We start from the raw sequence: 25,276 nt of genomic DNA, 5'->3' as shown, positions 1-25,276 counted from the left end.
TGCTGAATTGGTGAGCAGTAAGTCCTACTTAAAATAACAGTGTTAATGGGTGAAGTGTCAATTGTCTTAATAATAACAGCATGATTCAAAACAATAATACAAATGTCTTACTAAGGATAGGAGACAAAGAAGGAGAAAATATTTAAGTGTGAATATTAATAGAATATGTATTAGCTAGAAAGGGTTTCCAAATTATCTTGCAATCTGTAAATCAGCTTTTCATTTGATGCCATGTTATACATTTCAATAAGTCATTCATCATGTGTAGAACGTTGTGATGTTCTCCAATGTCGTAATATACAAATTATTGCTACAGTGAGTGCGATAGCCATCAATCTTCATGTATGGTTTGTTAGATTTGGGAGATCAGTGACATCATGTAATATAACTAATTTTTCTGTTAAAGGAATGGGCACATGTAAAGCTCTGTGTAGAGAGGAAGTTATAGAAGACCAGCATTCCGTCAAAACTGGACATCAAAATGAAATGTGTAGGATATCTCAATCCTCATGAGGACACCTCCAACAGGTAGAATGGTGTAGTAAACCTGCTGCCTTGAGTTTTTGTGGTGACCAGTACCAGTTATGAAGAATTTTTAAAAGAGTAAATTTAATTCTTACCTCTCTGATTCCTTTATCTCTGTTCATAACAACATCCGTCCAGTCCTCAGTGGAATACGCTACATTAAGTAACCCTTACCATTTGACATGTAGTTGTGCTAGTAATGTTGATGAGTGTAGTTTATGCACAATGAGATTATAAAATCCAGAGACTGCTCCTTTCAATTTCCCCTAAGTTTTTAAGTATTGTACGAATGGGGAATCCTCAGGTATCCACGGAAATTGTCCTAGTCTACTAAGTAGAGCTTGTTTCAAGTGTAAGTATTTCCCCTTTTGAGAGCTAGGGAGTTGAAATTCTATCTGAAGCATCATAAAGGTGTTAAGCTTGCCTTCTAAAGTGAATAAATGATCAAGCATTAGAATACCTGCTCTCTCCCATGTATCCCAGGAAATTGTCTGTTTCCCTATTCTAATATCAGTGTTATGCCATATGGGAGCTGTATTATGTAGCCTCGGATTACTCTTAAAGAGTTTGTAGGCGTGTATCCAAATCTTAAGCATAGACTGAATAATAGGGTTAGAAGTTTGTAAAGCAGGCGATTTATGAGTATAAAGCATTTGCAAACCTGAAGATGCCTGTAAAGATTGCCTTTCAATAAGAACCCATAGTGGGGGGTCATCCTGTCTTGGCCAAAGATAAACCAATTGAGATAAATGGAGGGCTGTATAGTAATGTTTAATGCATGGTAAACTAAGGCCACCAGATCGCCTGTGAACAATCAGTTTGGAGATTTCGAGTCTAGGTCTCAGAGATCCCCAAATAAAGGTTTTAATACCTTTGTTAATGTTTTGCAATATTGATATTTTAACTGTCCAAGGTAACATACCTAAAACATAAGTGATTGAGGCACTATAATCATTTTCACTGCCTGGACTCAACCCCAACAGGACAGGTCAAGATGGGGCCATTTTTCATATTCTGACTTCATTTTAGCAATGAGTGGATCTAAGTTGTCTTGAATTGTACGTTCTAAACCTGGGTGTATATATATTAATACCTGAATACTTCAGGCGATCTACTTTCCATTGAAAATTGTAGTCTAAGATAGCTGCTTTTGTTGTGCTCGGGACAATGGGAGAGCTTCATTCTTATTCCAATTGTCTTTGTATTTAGAAATGTTTGAGAAGCGAGAAATAGTAGATATGAGTGCCGAGAGTGAAGTAGGTAGATCCGTAAGTGTGAGTAATATGTCATCCGCCTATAGAAGTAGTTTTGGGATGCCTGCTGGTGTAGGAATGCCTGCTATTTGTGAACACCGTCTTATTGTTGCAGCCAGTGGTTCAAGTGCAAAAATAAATAAGACGGGTGATAAAGGGCAACCCTGGCGGATACCTCTTTGCACTAAAAAGGTTTTTGAAAGGAAACCCCCACAATTCACTTGTGCAGATGGTGTCTCGTATAACCATTTAACCTTAGAGATAAAATCATTACTTAATCCCAACCTATGCAATGTACGGAACATATAGCTCCATTCAATGCGGTCAAATGCCTTCTCTGCATCTAAGGATAATGCTACTCTGTCTTCTCCAACATCCTTGGAAAACCAAAGTATGTAAGCCAAAGTGCGGAGATGGTTATGAGAGTTTCTGCCTGGCATGAATCGAACTTGAGAATTATGTATGAGTTTAGAGATAACTTGTTTGAGTCTTTTGGCAAGAATGGTGGCTAATAGCTTTGAATCTGTATTCAGAAGAGAAATCATACAATAGTTACTGCAGTATAATGGATCTTTCTCAGGTTTGGGAAGGACAGTTATTATAGCTTAATTTGAGAGTGAGGAGAGCCTACCAGTTTCCTCTGCTTCTTTATAAACCTCATAAAGGGCATCTATTGCTTCTGGTTTTACCCAACGGTAAAATTCCCCATGAAAACCATCTTCTCCTGGTGCTTTATTGTATGGGAGACTGGAGATTGCTTGCGCAATGTCATCCTTTGTTATTTCGCCCGCCTGTATGAGCCGGTTCTGTTCATTGAGACAGGGAAGTGTTATTTTATCAAATAATTCCTGTTCTTTGAGGAGGTCATCATCAACTTCTGAACTATATAACTTCGTATAATAATCTGCAAATCTATTAGCTATCACATGAGTCTCAGTTAGTAGTTTACCTTCAGGGTTATATATAGCTAGGATAGCTGGCATAGCTTCTCGCTGTTTTAATTGTGCCGCTAGTAAACAGCCTGCTTTTTCTCCTTGTTGTAATTGCAAGCCTTAAGTCTGTATAGCATAAATTCTGCTTTGGAAATATGTAGTGTAATAAATTCCATCTTAGCTTTTTCCAATCTTCATCTGGAAGTTTCAGTTGGATTACTAAAATGAGTATGTGTCAGTGTTTTGATATCATTTTCCTAAATGGCCTGTTGTTCTATTCTGCGTTTATTTGTTATGGCAAAATCGCTCATAATTTGCCCCCTAAAAGTGGCTTTTGCGGCTGCCCATAAGATTTGTGGAGAAGAAACTGAGCCTTTGTTATCTTTCATATAAGGAGTCAAATGTGATTGTAATTGAGACTTTTCTGCCAATAGTTTGTAGCGAGATATGTTTAATCGCCAAGGTTTCCTACAAGGGCGTTTCAGACCCCAATCAAGCTGGAGACAGATAGGAGCGTGATCTGACAGTGCAATTTCTAAAATATCACAATCTAGTACTTGTGGTGTAATAGAATGTGAAATGAGGAAATAATCTATTCTCAAATGGGAATCATGTACTGTTGAGTGATATGTAAACCCCTTATCTGATGTAGTAAATGCCAGATATCGATCAAACTATGTTCTATCTTCTTTGATGTCTCCCAGTATGGCTCTATCTCTACCATGAGTTGTGTCCAGGGGACCTGTTCTGTCTAAGATCACATCTGGCACAAGATTCCAATCCCCTCCCACAACTATTCTGGAAATTCCCATTTCTGTTAGAATTCTATTTAGATGAAGGAAAAAGGGGGCTTTAGTTCCAACAGGGGCATAAATAGAACCCACCCCTAATATATTATTACCAACTTTAAGCTTGGTTAAAACAAATCTACCATCCTCATCTGACCATGACTGTAGTATTTGGCATTGCAGTGTTTTCCGTATTAGAATGGCTACACCCCTTTTCCTAGTAGTAGCGTGGGATGTAGCATCTCCTGATGTGTGAGAAGGAGATTTGCAGCTGTAAAGAATCTGGCCGACCCAATCTCGTTTTAATGTTTCTGATTTTATACCTGATAGATGAGTCTCCTGGATGAGAGCAATGTCAGTATGTTTGGAGGCTAAATAGGAAAAAATTGTCTTCCTTTAAATGTAATTAGTAAAGCCATTGACATTGAGAGAGACAATTTGCATAGGACTTGTTGTCATGATGCTGACTGGAAATGTTAGAATATATTTGTACTGTGTGAAACTGAGTCAAAATGCTAAAAAAGGGAAAAGGAAGTAGATACATTATGTGGTATTGTGATAATGAGAACTTACTAGAGGGAAAAAAATAACTATCTGGAGTATAGTAAATCTGAAACTAATATGTGGAACTAAAATCATAAAATATTGTTAACACTAAACTCTAAATGGTGTAAGTAGAGCGTTCTAAGTGCTAGAATGTAAAAGAACACTGCAGATCAAATAATATGTATCTTTCGTCGGTGGGTCTAAACCTCAATTCGAAACCCAGACTGCAGGGGAGGAAAGGAAAGCCACTCATGGTAAATAGATTATAAGAAAAACCACTCCATGGAGTTATACAATCTATCCAAGAGAAAATCTGCATATACAAATACAGTAAGAAATGTACATGGTTATAGAACAAGAATATACGAGGATAGGAAATGAATCATATCCATCAGAATGAATAACTGCAGTAAAACAGTAATAACATTATATTAATACATAGCATGTATAAATATACTCATCTAGCTGGAATAAGTGATAGTGGGAGGTTGAGCATCAGTTACTTTTTTAAAAGACGTGGATGACTTTAGAGGTGATCTCGATTTGTCTCTGGGATTTTCCAGTGTGAGTACCTTTACGCAGTGGACTGCTTTATCTCTGTCAAATTGTTTCTTAAAGATACGGACGTGTAATGTAACAGTACCATGGGTTTGTGGATCATTCTGTAATTGAAGCAGGCTATTCATAGATGTTTTGTTCAGGGGTGGTGGTGTTGAGTCCATATGTTGGTCATCCAAACTGTCCAGGAAGCGTACCAGATCCTCAGGCTCTGTGTAATCCCTTAATTTCCCATCCATTGTGATCCACATTGTGGCAGGTTCTAAAATACCATATTTAACATCCCATTTGCGAAGTCTTGGTCTAAGTTGCAGGAACGCTTTTCGTTTGCCATTGGTTTCAGTGGAGAAGTCTGCAACAATGAATTCTTTATGGCCTTCCAAGTCATACGGACCATGTTTACGATCAGCTGGTAATATTTGGCGGACCTGTTCATGACGTAAGAGGCATGCTATAATCAGTCTAAGTCTAGATTCAAGAGTTGAAGTTGAAGTTCTTGATCGAATTCTGTGAGCTCTCTGCAACTCGAGAGGATGCTCAAAAGATATGTTCAGTAGCCGCTGTATTAAAATTAGTAGCAAGTTCTTCACATCATTATTGACTTCAATTTTTTCTGGAATTCCATAAAAACAAATATTATTTCTTTGGGCGCTGTCTTCCAAATCTATAACTTTTTGTTTTAGGTGCCAGATATCCGGACCCTAATGTTCTGCATTATCTAATTTCTCTTCCAAAAAAGTGGTTCTTTTATCTAAAATTTCCACTTTGGTATGAAAAGAGTTTAGATCCATCTATATTGTCTTCATTTCTGTTGCGAGATCTGAAATTTTTACATCCATAGATCCCAATCTTTTCCCCATGGCAGAGATCTCTTTTAAAACAAGGCCCATAGAAGCAATGTCTTGTGGGACAATAGTAGACATGCTTGGAGGTACAGTACTCCCTGCTATTTGTGTAAACAAAGGCTTTCTATTAGATTTGCCACTGGCCATACTGTTCCTCTTTAATGTTAGAGAAGACAATAAATAGGTACAACTTAGTAATCAAATATGATATCCACTTGACTCACAAAGTAGGTAGATATTATAACTGTAAATGGTGACAGACATCTGGGATTTAAAAATTATGGCTATTTGTTTTCAAGCGGGCGTCGCTGAAAAACAGAAATGTTATACAGTTTTCACCTGCCTACCCAAATTCACTTTCCCCCCTATGCTGACAGGAATTCCGGCATTTACTTAATTTCGTAGTAGAGTCTGAATTGTAAAATTTAGAGAAATACCTCAGAAGTGAAAGTTCATATGTTTCTCATACAGCAGCCTTTCGACATTCAAGGAAAGGAATTTCACATATCTCTTCAGAAACTGTCTATGTTTCCTGATAGAATGAGTAATTTTGATGAACTCTCTCAGCTGTAGGAACGGTGTACAACACTCACTTGCCAAACTGTATTTACGCCACACACCTGCAGACAAGAAATTCCAGCGCTTACATAATCACATAATGGATTCTGAACAGTTTAGTGAAGAGAAATACCTCAGAGCTGAGAGTTGTCAGAGGCTTCTCTTACAGCAGCCTTTTCACTTATCTCATCAGCAGCTGGCTGTGTTTCCTAACAGAATAATTATTTGACACAGACTTGTAGAATTTTAAAAAATAATGACTGAATGCTTTCATACAGGTGTCCCTAAAAACCAGTGCATCAGAAATAGCTCACATCTTTTGTCTGCCTATCCAAATTTGCTTTACCCTCTGCTGATAGGAATTCCAGCATTTACTTAATTGCGTAGCAGACTCTAAACTGTCAAATGAAGAGAAGTACTTTAGAAGTGAAAGTTCATATGTTTCCCCTACAGCAGCCTTTCAACTTTCAAGAAAGGGAATTCCACTTATCTGTTAAGACACTGGCTCTATTTCCTGACAGAATGAGTAACTTTCACAGACTCTCAGCTGCAGAACAATACACACTTTCCGAACTGCATTTGCCTCACACACTCTGCTGACAAGAAACTCCTGTGCTCACATATTCATGTAATGGAGTCTGAACAGGTAAATGAAGAGCAAATACCTCAGGGTTAAGAGTTGTCAGAGGCTTCCCTGTGCTGTGTGGAGAGTTCAACCAAAGGTCAACAGTAATTTAATTCCTCTGGTGCAGCCTCCCAGTTTAAACAGGAAGAAATCCCCTTATCTCTTCAGCAGCTGACTCTGTTTCCTGACAGAAAGTGTTGTTCTTTGCTCAGCTGAGGGGCCGGTGCTCAGGTGATTTGTAGCCGGGCTTCAATTAAGAACTCTGTTTTAACTGTCATCTCTCACTTCGGAAATAACTTCAGAGTTATGTCACTGTTATCACATGTATATTTCCTTTCATTCTGGCTCCAAGGAGGCTTTTTGACAGCTGTTTGGGTAATCCTTCTCCCCTAGATTCTCGGAGCTCTACGTTGAGGCGGCCATTTCAGACTGCAGCCAGATTCCGCCGTTGTTATCTATTTGGGCTTTTAGCCACGGCCTCTGCGTGCCCATCACTATCGCTTGTTCATGGGCTTGCCCTTCAAAAATCCTTTATTATCATTGGTAAATGCTTTACGTTTGTCCCTCTTTGGGGCAGTTTGGTTACCGCCTTGGCCGTCGAACTTGTTACATGGCTAATTGCACTTTTGACAATAGGTTTAACTGCCAGCAAACTTATTTTTCCCTTTGTATGTCTCCTTCATGCTAGTGGTGTAGAGCTTTGGGTCGGCTCGCTTATATGAAACTGTTTTACTTTTCATTTTCAATTTATGTGGCAAGAAAAGTCCAGTTTGGACTTTAAAACGCTAAACCCTCCAACTCGAGCAAATGTGAGACCCATTGCATTGCATATGCTTGTTTAATGAGGTCCTACCCAGGGTGTTCTAAAATTCCTATTCTACTCCTTTGCTTCACTATTGAAACATTTAACCTGCAAGCTGCACAAGTGCCTCTATACTGAGCATTGAACTATCCTAACATTCTTATCATCACTTATGATTGCAAACTGAAACTAAAGGCTTAGCAGATCAATGTGAAATGGATTTATCACAAGTATTAAGAGAAACTGGAGCAGCTCACAAATGATAAAGCATCTTAGGAAATGAAGTTCACTTGTTTTGCAAGATGTACAACAACCAACAACAGAAGAGGTGGTACCTAAGAAAACAAGAAAACACCAACACCCTAGTATTTACTGTTTATTGACTTTGCAGGATATTACTAAATATTCACCTTTATGGTAATACCTGAGAGTAGTGTGAATTACAACAGGGAGTCTGTCTCCACTCCAGCAAGGAGAAGAGTAGGCTCATCTGTGACCCAGACCATTTCCGACTAACAGTGCACAGAAATGTTCGCTAGATCCCTAGTGCGCGGGGATTTGTGGCATTCCCTGAGATGCCAGCTCTATGGCCCCTCCCTAGCTCTGGAAGTTGTCTGCCGAAGTCATTCAAAATTAGACTAGACCAATGCTGATCCACTCCTAACAGTGTTTCCCTACACCACTAACTTTGTGATACCTGTTTGGTATTTGTAGCTGGTGGTGGGACAGGTTTGCATTTAAATGAGGATCTCCTCTCTCGGTCATGCGCTGGAAGTGATGACTGCATTTTCTCTTTCTAGGCTTTCTGTAATATACTGTTTGTAGAGGTCCGCAGTAGGCCATCTACGTTTGTCTGGTAAACTCAGTGCTTAATTTGTAAACAAAAATGTGCCAGTGCCCAAGGCTTTCCTTTTAAACATGTGCCTGCTGCTTTAATTGTGTGAGCAGAGAATACTGAGGCAGCCTAATCCTGAAGCCATGTCAGGCCTCTTTAATCCATTCAGAGCCACTACCCGCCCTTTCAGCTCACTCCTGCAGCTATCTGCTTTTTCCTTTTGCAGCTCTTTTTTTGTTTTTCTTTTCCTCTGTCTTTCCCATACGTGTCTTTTGCTCGCAGTAAATGTGGAAAAATATATGTCGTCCCTCAAAAGTAAGCGCTGGTGCCGGTAATCAGCTGCTCAAATTAAGCACTGGATAAACTTATTGCTCAGTTCCATAGTAAGGGAAATGGCACATTTCGGCAATGCAGAAAATGAATTGAGTAACAGCATCCCACACTTAACTTTTATTTAATTAACAATTATTTAGTGCATGGTGTTTCCTAAATGTTATAAACATATTTATTCCTTGAGACAGTCCACTTAAACTTAATTTCTTGGGAGTGCCTGCATTCTTCTCACAGGTGACTCTAGTAAGCATCTGTTATTATTTTTTATTTCTCCTAACCATGTTGAGCACTAAGGGCCATGTTTTCAAGGCCTGTGGCACAGGGCGGCGCAGCAGATGTTTTGCAAAAGGCAGAAGTGCGGAGTATCTACAAGACACAGCACCTTACCCAGAACATTATTCACAAGCTGCTCCAACCCCTATAAGTGATACACAATTACTGATCTTGAGAATGGGTGACTACAGATGTAGCTTTCACCATCCACCACAATAATCTTTATATCTCCAATAGGGCCATTTGAAAGCTCCAACAATTACAGAATCAAAAGTTAGATTATTATTTAGCCACTGTGAGAATTTGAGTTACTAATTTAGAGTGGTGAGAACTCTACTCAAATAATATATACAATCATTGTCACTGTAAATCAGAAAAGTCACTAAATAAACTTGTGCTTAAACATCTAGTAGCTTTGCACAAATCATTCAGGCATAACGTAGAAACAATGTGTTAAGCATTTATGCAACACTCAAACAGTAATAAAGTGAACACACAGTACAAGAAAAATCCCAAGCAAATGAAGAAAAGTAGAGACATTTTTAATAATAAATTGAAATCAAGATGACAAAAACCAAAAAGTAGACCCAGATGTACGGTCACAGAAATCTGGTTGCACTGGACTGGGTCAAAGTCAACAGTTCAGACCACCTGCTGTGGAGCGTAGTTTGGCTACAATGGCCAAGATCATCTCGGTGGGGAGTTTATATTCTAATTTGTAATCTAGTTTGAAGGGAGAAACACAACACTCATCGATGGGGTTGTTGGAGGTTTGGCTATAAGCTAGACCCACAGAGGAACACGTCAAAGGTGGGTTGGTGAAGCTTCAGGCAGTGCTGGAACTTCGTGTTGGTGGTGCATTTGTCATTGGCATGAACAGCTGATAGACAATCGAACTTCGTGTTGGCAGGAATTGCAGGAAGGTTGTTGTCGGTTGTTGAAGAGCTCAGGGCATTGAAGTACGGGGTCTGTGTACAGGAAGGTCACATTGGTAGTCAGATGTAAGTCCTTCTTTGGCCTTGGTGAAGTCTACTCACTTTAGCGAGAAGAGTGGGGATGGTTCTTTTCAATACGAAGAGCAAGAACCTCTGTTGTTTCATCTGGAGTACAGTTCTTGCTATTCTTGGGTTTGGAGGAGTACACTCTAACACCAGCAAAGGCTCCAGGACCTGAAGTGGCACCTCCTGAGTGTTATGATTCACTCCTGCAGAGGTAAGCAGCACGGTTCAGACAGATCCAGTTGGTACTGCTCAGCTGGACATTTGCAGGGAAAGGACACTGAAAGCTTGCTATGTCCCTCTAGCTCAAACAGAAGGTCAGTCAACTGAGTTTTGGAGTCACTTCTGGGGTCCTGGTTTCAAAACATGCAGGCCCAGTATTCCTTCAGGCAGCTGGGCAGTCCGGTTTTGGAGTCTCCAAAGGTCCAGGAGTATTATGATGAGAGATTCAAAGGGTGCCATCTACATACCCAGTGCCATCCAGGGTGTGATATGCCCCTTTGTCTAAACCTAACCTAATTCTGTTGAGTACTACTCCTTTCCCTGGGTTTGGCTCCAATTTGATTACGGTGAAATCGGGCTGGCAGGCCCAGGTGAGACCTGCATTTGTCAATGTCACAACAGGCATCTTCAGAAGTAAGGAAAGGGCTGGCTATCCTTTTAAGTCTAGGAATAGCTGAGTTAAACCCACAGCCCATCTTGTCCAGGAGAGGAACACCTTTCCCTACACTGAAGGCCCTTTTGTTCTCTGTCTAGAAGGAATAAACATCACACCACAGGAGAGCCATTGACAGTCATGCAACCCTTGACACTGGGAGAAAGGAACATTCTGTTTAGGCAGAAAAATAGCAATTTTCTAAAAGTGGCATTTTCAATACTGTAATTTAACATCAAAATTTACCATTAAGATGATTTTAAATTGCAATAGAAATGACTGAAATATGTACTCCTCTATCTGCTCCCAAACTGAAGATATCATTTATTAAGTGTAATACGGTAATACAATGTTAGACAATAGGCGAGCTAGCCTTCCTACAGAAGAAAAAGAAACACCTGGGAGTTTTTCACTGGCAGAAGATGTAAAACTTCGGACACTTGTTCTACTTTTTAAATATGATGCACTCTACCCTGCGAGTCTTTAGGGCCTACCATGAGGTGACTAATAAGTGTACAAAGGAAGATTTATTCCTGGTAAAAGGTGAATCTTTAAAGGAACAGCCCCTCCAGTTGTTTATTGTTAATACTTGGAAGCATGGGTGCTGGACCTTTATTGGCTCCTCGTCCCTCCAAATGAATAAACAAAAGGTTAATTTTACAGATGAAAAAGGCTTTTGAAAAGTGCACTACAGACTGCAGCTTCAAGCCTTGGACATTTTACAGTGCCACTTTAATGGTGGAGCAATGTGAGATGTAGTCCACATGTAACATTTAATTTATAAACATTAGGTACAAGTAGTACGATTTACTAGGGACTTATAAGTAAAATAAAGCTGCCAATTAGGGGTTTGCCCATTTTACCATGTTTCGGAGGGAGAGTTCATGAACCACTGGCTAGCAGGAGTAAAATAAGCAGACTCCTATTGCCAACAAAATGGGTTCATAAAATATGGGGTAGTGAAGGCTTACATCTGGGGGAATACCACACAATAAATGGTCAGTCCAACAGCTCCCAACATTTGGAACCATTTCCAACCATAGGACCAAGACTATCTAGCATGTGAACCTCAGATCTAACTGTGAAACCCTAATTGTTACCATTTCTTCGATCTGAATAATGTTCCATCCAAGAGTGTTGTTTTCACCTTCACCCACTATGACTTGTCCAAACACATTCTACAAACTTAAAAATGCCCTGTGACTTACACAACCATACTATAAATAGTTTTTGAAATGCTAAGCTAATAAACATAGCTAACAAGAACAGACTTCTCAAGCTCATGTCTCACTTCAACTCCCAAAAGCCTTGTAAAAACAGGCATGCCTTTATAGAAGCAGGGGCCCTGGAGTCCTCTAGCTTAACACACTCAAGTAAGCAGTTCTGAATCAAGCTTCCACACTATGAAGACAGAGACCACAACTTCCTTGCCAGGCAGTTAACAAAGATTCAGATTCAACAAAAATGTATCCGGATAAACTACATCCTTAGAAGGTCACTTTCCACTCTGCGGTGATGAATTCTCAACTAATTCGGTCTCACATTCTAGCCTCATCAGGTACCTGCACAACATTGGCATCTAAGGACCTTCTGTCTGCTGGATCTGCCCCCTCCTAATGGACAGAATACAAGCCATCAGTCTGGCATCTTACTCCTCAGAAACCGTCAACTGTACCTGTTGATTGCCTAGAAGGTTCTTTGTACAGCCCCACCTCTTCAACACGTACATGATACGTTTGACCAACGTCATCCAAGCACATGAAATCAACATGCCCTCCTATGCCAGAGACACACAACTCATCCTCTTCCTCTCACATAAGACCCACGACACAAGAAGCAATTTCACCGTCTGCATGACCAAAGATGCTAACTGGATGAAAGCGACTGTCTCAAGCTCAACACTGACAAGACAGAAGTAGTAATCTTTGACAAGAACACGCAACCATGGGACTTCAAATCATGGACAGCCGAACCAGAACCTACACCAAGCACCCACACCAGAAACCTCGGAGTAACCCTCAACAGCAAACTGGACATGACCACTCAAGTCGATGCCATTGGTGAATTCTGCTTCCCCACACTGAAAATGATGAGAAAGATCTTCTAATGACTCCAAAGCAACTGTAGTAAAACTGTCACTTATGCCCTAGTCACCAGCAAGTTCGACTATGGGAACACCCTCTATTCCGGGATCACCAATCACATCTCTAGAAAACTACAAACCATCCAAAACTCAGCAGACAGACACATCTACAACCTCTTACACAGAACTCAAACCACACCACACCTCAGGGAGTTCCACTGGCTTCTAATACTCATATGCGCTAATTTCAAGTTCCTCACACACACATTCAAGGCACTACACAACAAAATATAGACCCACCTACCTAAACAGTTGGTTCGCCTTTCACTGACCCCCCAGACACCTTTGCTTTGCAGGACAGCTGCTCACACACATACCACTCATATACAGAACTAGATCATAAGGATGGGTGTTCTCTTACATCACTCCTAAAGCATGGAACAGCCTCCCCCCAGCACATTGGAGCCTCCTACTCTGTTCTGAAACTGTAGACCTGGCTTTTTTATTAACCAACCTGCCATAGGCTGGCCTAGTCACACACTTTCTCAGGTCCAGTATACCCATGCACTTGATAGTGCACTTTACAAATACACATAACATAATATAACATGAAAAATCCCTTTTTGTCATCTTTAAATTTTAGGCATTCCCATAATGTATTAATGTTTATTACATTAACAACAACTCAGTTTAGGTTTGCTGTATTGTGTCTTATAGCTATGCAACAAAAGCACATCAGAAAACAGTACTGTGAAACTAGTTCTTTTACTAATTTGTGTTGATTAGTGTTATCCTATACTGATGTTTTTATTATCCCCCAGACAATAATAACATTTGGGCATTAACATTAAAATGTAAGAGTGTCTTCATTACCCTTCTCTTTTATGGACTAACAGTCATTACTAGTCTGAGAATTACACTATAAAGAGAGGGGGAGGACAAAGAGTGATACAAGGCCAATATTAAATGCATATTTTGAAAAACATCTCTCTCTTCCCTGTCTCCAGAATAACCACAAAAAGGTAACCATTCAAGCACTTCAACTCATGTATTTTCTTGTATTAAAAGATTCATAAGAGCCTACTGTTCTTTAAAGGAATGTCTAATGGCACATACGTTGTGCCAATTGACGTGATAAACATCAGCATAAAATAATGCAGTATGAGGTGCATCTACTGATGGGCAAACTACCTTATGCTCTGTTTCATTGAAAACATTTGCAATCATCGTTTACTGATGTAGGAGAAAGAGGTGAAAGTTTTTGCAAATTAAACTATTGGCCTAAACCTAATACAGTTTAATCTGTTAAATTATTGTTAATTAGTTTGATTTCTTAATTTCCTGTTGGATGAAAGACATTTGTATATTGACATTGTAGGAAAGTGTCTCTTTTTCATAATCAGCCCATTTTTTATTTTTTTTACTCTGCACGGGAAATCTGCAAACCAGGCCAAAGTGCATGCACTGTGATCCCTAAAATATGTTGAACTTGGCTACGCAGAGTAACAGGGTGTTCCCAAAATTCCTTCATTCGGCGAGTGGTGAAAGTATTTTTTACCATTAACACAAGCGAGAATTGATTTTTGTACTCATGAGCGAGTGCCACGATATTCTCAGAACACTAGCGAGGGTGTGCAAATTTTCACACCAGCTGGCCTGGCTTACAGCCACAACAGCATCTTTATAGTGCAGCTCACTAGTGCAAGCAACCTCACGTACACCTCAAGCAGATTTCTCCATTCGAGAAGTAGCTAAATCCACTTGAAAATACATTTTTGGGTGGATTTTACAATTGAATGGACCGTTCAAGTTGTTTCTTAGTGCGAGGAGCCTTTTAAAACTTTTTTTGCAACAGTCAGGAAATATCACAGAGATTCCAACTTTGTGTTCCAGTGCAGCAGGCTCTTCCCAGCGCTTTTTCCATCTCCTGGCCACTTTTCACTTGAATCTTGAGGTTGAATGATCACTCTCTTTGTCTGCTGAATATATGCCTTTGGATTTAAGGACTCTGTGATTGTGATATCACACAAGTAAGTTGCAATATTCATTTATTTTACTATGTGGCATAGTCTGCCTACTGGTCATCTAACCACTAGGCTCAGTACTAGTCATCCGTGCATGAAATAATTGTTTCAGTAGGATATGAAGTTTTAATAAAAAACATAACTTTTGGGCAGGGATGGCATTGGAATACATTAAAAAATATTGGTTATTGTTTGTATTTCATTTATTATTTCTTCAAAAATTGTATAAGTGGGCAAAATTTGATGTCATAGGGGGATGTGTGTTATTGCAAAATATCTATAGCTCAGTTAATTTTAATGTTTGGCATTGCTGAATTAATGGCAGTTTTTTCTTCAGGGTAACCATGCCTCCTTTGTCCGGCCACTGTGTGTGTCAGTGTGCTTGCCATAGGCCACCATTTGTCATTGTTCTCCATGCCATGTGGCCTGGGGCAATTTTGTGTAGTCTGTGTCCATAGGGCTAAATGTGTTCTTCTCTTTTCTCCTTACCTCTTTGCTTGTTGCTGTTATTTGACCATTTGGCTGATGGCCATGTTGTGCAGCCAGCCAGTGTACTTATGCCATAGGCTTGTATGTGTTTCTTGTTCTCAATGCCTCCTTGATCGCAGTTGTAGTTTGACCATGTGACTGGAGGCCATTTTGTGTACTCCGCCAGTGTGCTTTTGCCACAGGCTTGCATATGTTCTTTGTTCTCCACCCCTCCTTGCTCGCTGTTGTTGTTTGACCATGTTGCTGGAGGCCATTTTGTGCCACCAGCCAGTGAGCTTTTGCTATAGGCTTGCATGTGTTTTTTGTTCTACATGCCTCCTTGTTTTCTGTTGTTGTTTGACCATTGGACTGGCAACCATTTTGTGCAGCCAGACAGTATGCTTTTGTTATAAGTAGCATTCATTTTCTGGGTGTTATTCCAATTCTCCCTGGACCCCTGCCTACACACATCTGCATCATTCATTTTTTTATGATTGTTTTATTACCCCTAGACCATCTTGCATGCCATAGGTGCACACTAGCCTTCATTTTTTTATTCTCTGTGCCTCTTTGCTTGCTGTTGTTGGTTAACCATTTTGTGCAGCTAGCCAGTGTGCTTTCAGCAAGTGGCTGGGAGCTGGTTGGAGTAGGTTCTCAGACACAATTCATCCTTTCGATGAATGTGTGACTACAAAGGGACTCGTCCCTGCCCAGGCCACTCAGGTAGGCCTCCAGTGTGTGAATATAAAATATTCCTTTTCACTTGTGAGGTAGAATAGTATTCTGCTCACACATGAATGAATAGGGATCCTTAGCCCTGAAGAATGCCCCAAACGTGGCTAGGCTCTTTCTGAGGGCAGAAACATGTCAGCTTTTTCCAAGATGGGGTGAGTCATTGAACTTATGAGCACTGCTGACGTATGTTTTTAATCATACCAGTGGACAACACTAATAAAGGTGTACTGTATTTGTAGTCTGCTAAGTATTTTTAAACTCAGCTGGATCCCATTACCATCCCGAAAACCTTATTTAAGAACTCCCTCTTGGTGTAGTTAACCGTGAGGTTGAGTCCGCCCCGGTGGTACTGTCCTAGCAGGGTGGGGATAGATGGTCTATGATGGAGCATGACACAATTAAGTGTGAGAAACCACCTACTACAAAATGAAGAATCCCCTGCACATATATCAACACAACAGTCTTAAAAAGAGATAACAAGCAGTGATAGGATCACAACCTAAGTGGTTGTAGTCACACCGAGTGATCTCATTTCCTCCACACCTTTTGTATATATTGTGTTCTTTGTTCTCCATGTTTCCTTTCTTACTACTGTTGTTTGATCATGTGACTGGTGGGAATTTTGTCCAGCCAGCCAGTGTACATTTTGCCATAGTCTTGCATGTGTCCGTTGTTCTCCATGCTTTCTTGCTCGCTGTTGTTGTTTGACCATGTGACTGGAGGCCATTTTGTGTACTCAGCCGTTGTGCTTTTGCCATAGCTTGCATGTGTTCTTTGGTCTCCACGCCTCCTTGCTTGCTGTTGCTATTTGACTATGTGGCTAGAGGCCTTCTTGTATACTCAGACAGTGTGCTTTTTACCAGAGTTTTGTATGTGTTCTTTATTCTCCATGCCTCCTTGCTTGCTATTGTTGGTTGACAATGTGGCTGAGAGCCATTTTGTGCAGCCAACCAGTGTGCTTTAGCTATAGGCTTGCATGCGTTCTTTGTTCTCCATGCCTCCTTGCTAGCCTTTGTTGTTTGATCAAATGGGTGGTGGCCAATTTGTGCAGCCAGCCAGTGTGCTTTTTCCATAGGTTCCACGTGTTCTTTGTTCTTCATGCATCATTGTTTGATCTTATTGGTTTTACCTTGTGGCCAGAGGCCATTTTGTGTACTCAGAAAGTGTGCTTTTGCCATAGACTTGCATGAGTTGTTTGTTCTCAATGCCTCCTTGCTTGCTGTTGTTGTTTGACCATGTGACTGGAGGCCAATTTGTGTACTCAGTCAGTGTGCTTTTGCCATAGGCTTGCATGTGTTTTTATTTCTCCACATCTCCTTGATTGCTATTGTTGTTTGACCATGTGGCCAGAGGTCATTTTGTGCACTCAGCCAGTGTGTTTTTGCCATACGCTTGCATGTGTTCTTTACTCTCCTCTCCTTCTTACTTGTTGTTGGTTGACCATGTGGCTGGAGGCAATTTTGTGCTGCCAGCCAGTGTGCTTTTGCTATAGGCTTGCATGCGTTTTTTGTTCTCCATGCCTTCTTGTTTGCTGTCGTTGTTTGACCATGTGACGGGCGACTATTTTGTGCAGCCTGCCAGTGTGTTTTTGCCATAGGCTTGCATGTGTTTTCAGTTTAATAATATGCTTGAGGATCATTGTAGTATATGTCTATTATGAATATGATTATGATGAACAGCGCTTTAAATCTCAGGCATTTACTTGCATTTTTCATCTTCACCTCCTTGCTTCCCAATAGATTTCTCATGCTCCCATAGTGCAAACATCAGCAATTAATTTTCTTTTTTCTTAATTTTAATTTTAATTATTTTAGTTTTATTTTTTTATTTTAATTTGATTTTTTCAAATGTATTGATTATTTAGCATTTTGCCTCAAATCGTTCCATCCACTCCTCTCTGCCTGTTAGGGTTTGTGCACAGCAAAGAGCATGTCCCCTCTCACTGCACTAGTGGGTTCTGTAATAGCTCCCTTTTAAACTTACTATTCAAACCCTTTCTTGTTATCTCACCTTCCCCCCCCCTTAGGCTTCTGTGTATGTTGTTTAATGTGCTGTTTTGTTTACACATTGGGCCTTGCTTTTACCAAGGCTTCTTTAAAACACTCCTCCTTAGGCCATGTGTTAATTCAACTCATTTGCATAATAACTGAAACTCTGCACACCTTTCAAGAACATGTGCAGCATGTGAGGACCACACCCAGCCCTTCAAACCACACCCAGCTCTTCGAACCACACCCAGCCCTGTCTATAAAAGGCAGCCCCCGAGCCTCACCCAGTGCTTGTGCTCGTCTACCTCCCGCTTACCTGAGAACAGATCCCTCGGCGCTGGCACTCCTGCTCTCTACAGACTTTCATTGGCTTCAATGCGCGCAGCTGCTGGCTCTTCCTTCTTCTGGTTTCCGGTTCCTCCTTGCCTCAGCCTCTCTCCTACAAACAACCTGCAAAAGAGAAAGAAGACAAGGTTAGACTGATCAGTATCTCTTGCCAGCAACAAGTAAGTGCAAAACTTTTTATTACCTGAAGGAACTTTGACAACAATTTCTGGATTTGTGTGTGGACGGTTTGAAGCAAGATACCTTCCACGAACATTGTGATTCAGGCTCTTTGTTGCAAGAATACCTTGCGGAGCTTTGTGAAACAAACATTGTTTTTTTTTTATGGAACTTTTAAGAATCGAACAGTGGAAACCATTAACAGCAAGGCAAACAGTAAATCAAGGACTTGCACAAATTACATGCTGTATTTTGATGTAAAAGTACAGTATTTGTTTTCCAAAAGATTCTGGAGATATGGGAAAAGTGAGTCTGCTATTGGGAATTTAGGCTTTAGTTATATTAAGATGAATGTTTGATATTGGTAATTCTGATAACGGTATTTGTTTAATGTTTTAGAAGCTTTACAGTAATAGAAAGCACATCCCACAGCAGTAACACATTCCAAACCTGGAAACTCGAGACCAGGATCCAAGAGGTACTTTTAGAAGAGAATTTCTAATAAATAAAGGGATAGTCAGGAACCCATTTAGGAATAGGTTGCACTTATCTGTTCTTTGTTTATGTTTCATTAGGCACCAGTTTCTACGGAAGTCAGAAAGGGCCGCAGATTTGTGCAGCACTTCAACAGTGGAAACGCAAGAACAGTGTTGTCTCTCTTTTTTTATTTTATCCACTTCCCCCCTACCCTTGAGCTTCTGTTCTTAGTGCACTGTGTTAAAAACTAGTGTGCTGGAACAAGCAGTTTCAGGGTGGGGTCGGATTGTCTTCAACCTCCATCAGAACTGAACAAGAACTCAGGTGAGCTGGGCTTTGACAGAAGCACAAGCCTTAAAAAAATTCAGTTCTGGTGGACGATGAATACCGGGGAAGAAATAGAGGGCATTGACGTCACGGATATGGCGCAGGCCCTAAATGAGGACTTGGCTCATAATGAATCAGTGTCTGGCATCTTACAACATATGCAAGAGGAAATAGAGAGATTAAAGATGGAGAATACCTCTTTAAAACAGGATTTAAGCAGGTATAAATTTAGGGGATCTCAGTGGAACACAGCTTTTACGCCTTTGTTTAAAACCACCTCAGAGACAGGGGCGCCATCAAAACATACAACTTTGCCTCCCCCAGTTGAGGTTACTGTTAATGTTCCTAATGCTGTGCCCTTAGCAGCACCTGAACGTTTTCATGGAGATAGTAACAAATTCCATGTTTTTATCCATCAATGTCAATTACACTTCGTTTGTAAGCCACAACAGTTCCCTACTGATGCTACGAAAGTGGCATTCGTCTTGTCTTATTTGGGTGGCACAGCAGCCAATTGGTCAATTCCTTTCGTGGATAGAGATGATCCCATCCTCCATAATTGGAATCAATTTAAACGTACCATGACCAGCCTTTTTGCAAAACACACTTTCATGCAGGCAAGTGATAATGAGCTTTTAAATCTTAAACAAGGTAACAAGGATTTATTGACCTATCTCACTAGTTTTAATCGTTTACTCACCGAGACACAGTGGCCAGAAGGAAAGCGTGTCTCCCTTTTTTATAAAGGTTTGAGAGACGAGTTAAAAGACGCGCTGGCTCATATCGTTGATTTGCCAGAAGACTATTCGGACTTTGTAGATTTAGTTGTGAAATTAGAACATAGACTAGGAGAAAGAAAGGGAGATAAATACAAACTGGAATCACGGTTAACTTTTATTAAACACGAGAAGAAAGACACAGATAATAAACTCCCTGAACCTGAGCCTATGCAAATAGGGACACTCAGAGGTCCACTCACATCAGAGGAAAAAGAAAGAAGGAGAAAACTTCAATTATGTTTATATTGTGGCAGGGCAGGTCACTTTGCCAGAGAATGTCCAGTAAAGCCTAAAACTCCACAAAAGGGTGCTGTTTCCTCCACCTCCTCAACTGAATCGGGAAACGATTAAGCTCGACAAGGGGAGAGGTTACTTGTTCGAGAAAACATCTTAATCAAACCTCTAATGCTGCAGCCTTCATGGTACCGCACATTCCTAGACATTTCATAATTCAGGTCGTTTTAATTGTTACTACCCAAGTGAGGCATTCTCTCCCTGTCCTACTGGACTCAGGCGCGACAGGAAATTTTGTGGATAATAAGTTAGCTGAAAACTTAGGACTTCCTATGTGCCTAAAGCCTTGTCCAGAAGCAGTATGTGCAGTGGATGGGTCAGAATTGACCTCTGGATTAATCACAAAACAAACAAGTCCACTTGTTATGGTCTGTCAGAACGGGCACACAGAGGTGATTAGCTTTGATCTGATAGATACTCCTAATTTTGGTTTGATTCTCGGGGTACCCTGGTTAACAACTCATAACCCAAAAATTGACTGGGTGAATAGAACTGTTACTTTGGATTCCTCTTTCTGTAGAACCAATTGCTATCAAGAAGCAGGTACAGAACAGAGCACAGTATTACACTGTGCTAGTGTTACACAAGATGAACCAAGTCTCCCTCCTGAATATTCTGACTTTAAAGACGTCTTTGATCCAGTAAAGGCTAGTGTGCTGCCCCCACATCGGTCTTATGACTGCCGTATAGATCTTATCCCAGGGGCCCCTTTACCTAATAACAGAGTATATGCTTTGACTGACGAAGAAACCAAATACTTAAGAACCTACCTAGATGACCTACTACAGTCTGGGTTCATCCGTCATTCCACATCTCCGGTATCATCTCCACTCTTTTTTATCCCGAAGCCGGATAAATCCCTGCGCGCGTGTATCGATTATAGAGGACTAAATAAGGCTACAATAAAGAATAAATATCCTCTTCCTCTAATACCTGTGTTGTTGGATCAATTAAGACATTCTACTGTATACACTAAACTAGATCTGCGGGGAGCTTACCACCTGGTCCGAGTAAAAGAGGGGGATGAGTGGAAGACAGCTTTCAAGACAAAGTTTGGTTTATTTGAGTACACAGTAATGCCCTTTGGGTTATGTAATGCCCCTGCGGCCTTTCAGTTCTTTATAAATGAGGTCCTACACGAATTCCTGGACGTTTGTGTCATAGTATACATAGACGACATCCTCATTTACTCTAAGAACTCAGAAGAACATACCCAACATGTTCGTGCAGTATTATCAAAGTTAAAAGAAAATCATCTTTTTGCTAAGTTAGAAAAGTGTACTTTTAATGTCAGCAAGGTGGACTTTTTAGGATACTGCCTGTCACCTCAAGGAATAACTATGGATGTAAAGAAAATCAGTGCTATTGCTGATTGGCCAGAACCATCCTCTGTAAAAGATATTCAGAAATTTCTGGGTTTCGCCAATTTTTATAGGAGGTTTATTGCACATTTTGCAGACATTGCGGCCCCAATAACTACCTTGTTGCGGAAAGGGCAACGATTTCTTTGGACTGATGAGGCGGCACACGCCTTTCAACTCCTAAAACAAAAGTTCACTTCAGCCCCAATTCTGAAACATCCTGATCCTGACTTGCCCTTTTTTGTTGAAGCGGATGCTTCACAAGTAGCTTTAGGAGGAGTTCTCTCTCAACGAGATATAGTAGATGGCCAGTTACATCCTATAGCCTTCTATTCCAAAAAGTTATTACCAGCTGAACAAAATTACACTGTGGCTGAAAGGGAACTACTAGCTATCAAAGTAGCCTTTTCAGAATGGAGGCATCATTTAATGGGAGCCAAGTACCCAGTTACAATCTTTTCTGACCATAAGAACCTACAGTTTTTTGGATCACTTAAAGCACTAACACCACGTCAGATGCGCTGGTTAAATTTTTTTAGCACATTTGACTTTGTTATAACCTATAGACCAGGTGCACAACAAATTCAATCTGATGTGTTATCTAGATACGGACATACCTCAGACATGAAACAAGATAAAATAGGAGAACCCATTATTCCTCCCCAAAAGTTTTTGGCACCAGTACAACAGAAGGATTTCATCACAGATCTATATAATGCACACATGCAAATAGCACCTCAGGATTGGTTAAAGGATTCCCATAACACAATACAACGAGGTTTATTGTATCACGACAACATGCTGTTAGTGCCCACCTCTGAATTACAAACACAGGTGATAATTTGGCATCACGCCTCACCATTGGCAGGTCATCCTGGTTGGGTAAAAACCCTGGAAAATGTGCAAAAACACTTTTGGTGGGACACTATAAGAAAGGACATTAAGCAATTTGTCACTACCTGTCCAATTTGTGCAAGACATAAATCTTCTCATAAGGCCCCTGACGGCTTGTTAATACCAATGCCAACACCCAAGCAACCTTGGCACACTGTGAGCGTAGACTTTATTGTAGGCTTACCACCTGTAAAATCCTTCACAACAGTGTTGGTTATAGTGGATTTTTTATCTAAAATGGCACATTTTGTACCATTACGGAAATTACCCACGGCGGCAGAATTTGCCGATATTTTTATAAGGGAAATTGTGCGTTTACATGGTTTGCCAAGCAAAGTGGTGTCAGATCGAGGGAGCCAGTTCAACTCTAGATTTTGGAAAAAATTATGTGAAAAACTGAAAATAGATGTGGCATTATCCACTGCTTTCCACCCAGAGACAGATGGACAGACTGAACGACTGAACCAAACCTTACTTCAAACGCTACGTTGTTTATTGGCTGATTATTCTAGTGAATGGTTGGAAGCTCTCCCTGTAGCGGAGTTTGTTTATAATAATACTGAGCATTCAGCTCTACTTTGCTCACCATTCTATTTCTTGCAGGGGTATCATCCAAGAGCTATACCCATTTTGTTAGAAGAGTCCCTGTTGCCTACAGTAACGGATAGACTAACGAGGTTAGGTGACATACAAGACAAAGCCAGGAAACATTTATTAAAGTACAAGGAAAGCATGAAAAGACAAGCAGACAAACACAGATCTGAGGCCCCAATGTATAAAATTGGTGACAAGGTATGGCTCTCCACAAAGAACCTAAACATAGAGGGATCCCGAAAGCTGCAACCACGTTTCATTGGACCCTTTAGTATAACTGCCATAGTAAACCCGGTAACAGTAAAATTAGATTTACCAAAAGAATATCCAGTACATACTACATTCCATGTGTCCTTGCTTAAGCCGTACAACCCAAAAACCCGACCTGAACCACCACCTCCACCCATACCAATTAAGGGAAATCTAGAATATGAAGTGAAAAGCATAAAAGACTCAAAAAGAATTAGTGGACGTCTGTTTTATTTAGTAGAATGGAAAGGATATGATGAATCTGAGAATTCATGGGAACCAGCATCATATGTACATGCCCCACAGCTGATTAGACGGTTTTATTTAAAAAACCCAGGAAAACCCCGTCCTGTAGGAGGGCCTTTGAGGGGGGCAACTGTTAGGGTTTGTGCACAGCAAAGAGCATGTCCCCTCTCACTGCACTAGTGGGTTCTGTAATAGCTCCCTTTTAAACTTACTATTCAAACCCTTTCTTGTTATCTCACCTTCCCCCCCCCTTAGGCTTCTGTGTATGTTGTTTAATGTGCTGTTTTGTTTACACATTGGGCCTTGCTTTTACCAAGGCTTCTTTAAAACACTCCTCCTTAGGCCATGTGTTAATTCAACTCATTTGCATAATAACTGAAACTCTGCACACCTTTCAAGAACATGTGCAGCATGTGAGGACCACACCCAGCCCTTCAAACCACACCCAGCTCTTCGAACCACACCCAGCCCTGTCTATAAAAGGCAGCCCCCGAGCCTCACCCAGTGCTTGTGCTCGTCTACCTCCCGCTTACCTGAGAACAGATCCCTCGGCGCTGGCACTCCTGCTCTCTACAGACTTTCATTGGCTTCAATGCGCGCAGCTGCTGGCTCTTCCTTCTTCTGGTTTCCGGTTCCTCCTTGCCTCAGCCTCTCTCCTACAAACAACCTGCAAAAGAGAAAGAAGACAAGGTTAGACTGATCAGTATCTCTTGCCAGCAACAAGTAAGTGCAAAACTTTTTATTACCTGAAGGAACTTTGACAACAATTTCTGGATTTGTGTGTGGACGGTTTGAAGCAAGATACCTTCCACGAACATTGTGATTCAGGCTCTTTGTTGCAAGAATACCTTGCGGAGCTTTGTGAAACAAACATTGTTTTTTTTTTATGGAACTTTTAAGAATCGAACAGTGGAAACCATTAACAGCAAGGCAAACAGTAAATCAAGGACTTGCACAAATTACATGCTGTATTTTGATGTAAAAGTACAGTATTTGTTTTCCAAAAGATTCTGGAGATATGGGAAAAGTGAGTCTGCTATTGGGAATTTAGGCTTTAGTTATATTAAGATGAATGTTTGATATTGGTAATTCTGATAACGGTATTTGTTTAATGTTTTAGAAGCTTTACAGTAATAGAAAGCACATCCCACAGCAGTAACACATTCCAAACCTGGAAACTCGAGACCAGGATCCAAGAGGTACTTTTAGAAGAGAATTTCTAATAAATAAAGGGATAGTCAGGAACCCATTTAGGAATAGGTTGCACTTATCTGTTCTTTGTTTATGTTTCATTAGGCACCAGTTTCTACGGAAGTCAGAAAGGGCCGCAGATTTGTGCAGCACTTCAACAGTGGAAACGCAAGAACAGTGTTGTCTCTCTTTTTTTATTTTATCCACTTCCCCCCTACCCTTGAGCTTCTGTTCTTAGTGCACTGTGTTAAAAACTAGTGTGCTGGAACAAGCAGTTTCAGGGTGGGGTCGGATTGTCTTCAACCTCCATCAGAACTGAACAAGAACTCAGGTGAGCTGGGCTTTGACAGACTTTGACACTGCCACAGGAACACAACCGCACAACAGCTTTCATTTTTTTGTGTATTATTCCATTTCTGTCTGGACCCCTGTGTACGATAGAGTAGGTGCACTGCACAGACATCTGCATAATTCATCTTTTTATGATTGTTCCATTACCCTTAGACCACCTTGTCTGCCATAGGTGCACACTAGCC

This window comes from Pleurodeles waltl, chromosome 8 (assembly GCF_031143425.1).
Source record: "Pleurodeles waltl isolate 20211129_DDA chromosome 8, aPleWal1.hap1.20221129, whole genome shotgun sequence".
In the NCBI taxonomy this organism is placed as follows: Eukaryota; Metazoa; Chordata; class Amphibia; order Caudata; family Salamandridae; genus Pleurodeles; species Pleurodeles waltl.
This window is presented reverse-complemented; position numbering follows the sequence as displayed.